We start from the raw sequence: 1,979 nt of genomic DNA, 5'->3' as shown, positions 1-1,979 counted from the left end.
TTTAATAATACATTTTTAAAAATCCAGAATTATTTTCCTTTTACTTCATTACAAAGTTATTTTGTGTTGATTGGTTGCATTAAACCAAAGGAATTACCTTAAAAGTTGTCATTTTTAAACAAAGATGTGGGGGAGTCTGAAATAGCTGTGTTCCCTTAAGGAGAAAATAATTACAGTGTTTTCGATGTTCATCGATTTCTTTTCTGATCCAGCGTCTCAGTCCACCAGCACACACTGAGACACTGAGCGGTAGATTAATCAGACACACTCGGCTACCATAACCCAGGTCCTTTCAGCCAAATGCTTGTTCCAGCACATTGATGTCAGTGGGACCGGTTCCTCCAACAGTGAGCCGAGTTCTGACCACCTGCTGCGATTTAAGGAGAGGTGGAAATATTTCAACAAAAGCTTAGGGTGGAAAAAAGAAAGAACAAATAAAAAAAGTAGCTCTGGGCTCCAGAAGCTGAATCAGCGGGTATCAGTTTAAATTGGGGGGAGATGGGGGGTTGAATCCCATTGTAGGGTTTAGGTTGGATGTCAGAGCTCAGATTCTCAGATATTTAGATCCATGGTTACTATTTCCTTCCTCCCCTAGCACCAACCCCCCCAATCCCTTCTCTGTTTCTGCTGTCACCTTCTGACAAAACCAAACAAGTGGTATTCCTACTACGCAGATTATAATTAACTAACTGCTTTCTTACATCATCACTTTTATAAGTATCTGTGGTTAAAACATCCCATGCAGAAACATAAACAAAGGTGGAGTATAATGAAACAAAAAATACAACAAAAGTCATTTAAAAAGGCCATTTAATGTAAACCTTTGGTGTCATCTAGTGGTGAAACTTCAGTTTAACCTTGATGTATTTGAATGCAGTCACAGTTACCCTGAGACCTGCTAAATAAAACTTCCTAACAGCCTCTAATGTTATATTAGTTTAAAAAATAAATAAATAAAACAGATAATTATTGATGAACATCTGCTCAATTTATTCTGATTTTAGGTTTAACATTAAAACATTTGCAAAAAGAGGTTGGATACATCTTTTTTCCAGTGGTGCTGATATATGTAGAAATATCAACATAGAAAAATTATTTAATTTACATCTCTAAGGGATTATGGTTTCAGAGACTATAACAATGATTTTGACAGGGTGTGAGTTTTGGAATGATCCAGATGCAAGAAGCTACTCTGCCATGTTTCTGTCTCCAAGTCATCTGAATGACTTTTTAATGTTATGTGTTCAGATCTGGTCCTTTTGCTTCTCACCTTCCTGCATCTTCTCAACACAATGATCCTACCTGCCATCTATGTGCTTTGCTGTTGCATAATTATGGCTGTGTTTATAACTCGCAGAATAAATCCACTTTGCTCTGCCAAAGTCTCAGAGCTGATAGGTAGTATCACAAGAAATATCTTTACTTAAATTGTCCGTCTGCATCACTTTTGGACTTGCTGCTTGCATTTCAGTAATATCACCAACAGCACTAGGACTGAGAGAGTAACTAAAAAAAATAGCCATTTTTGAAAATAGAATTATTATAGAGGGGTTATAATTGAATTTATTCATCCATTATTAAATACTGGAATTTTAATTGTGTTTCTAAGTCCTATTTTTAAATGGAGTTTAAAAAAAACAAAATTCATCAATCGGATTTTAAAATACATTTCCTAATCACACATTTCAAAAGGTTTTTCTTTATTCCATTTTCGTTTTCAACTTGCATTTTCAAATTCTTTTTGAAATTGCATTTTCATTTTGCTTTACTCACAAACAATAGCACTAGCCCCCCCTGTTTGGGATCTCAGTAGATCGGGGCTATGGTGTTAAACCCAGATGTGTCTATATCCTAATTTGATTTGGAGGCTTTCCAACTTCAGCCACCTTGATAAATTGTCAAACACCAGATGAAACATTCAAAAAGCTGCTCCGCTATAAAAAAAAAAAAAAGGATCTGATTGCTGTAAAGTTCATAAA

This window comes from Cyprinodon variegatus, unplaced genomic scaffold (genome assembly GCF_000732505.1).
Source record: "Cyprinodon variegatus isolate N-32 unplaced genomic scaffold, C_variegatus-1.0 Scaffold84, whole genome shotgun sequence".
Lineage (NCBI taxonomy): Eukaryota > Metazoa > Chordata > Actinopteri > Cyprinodontiformes > Cyprinodontidae > Cyprinodon > Cyprinodon variegatus.
This window is presented reverse-complemented; position numbering follows the sequence as displayed.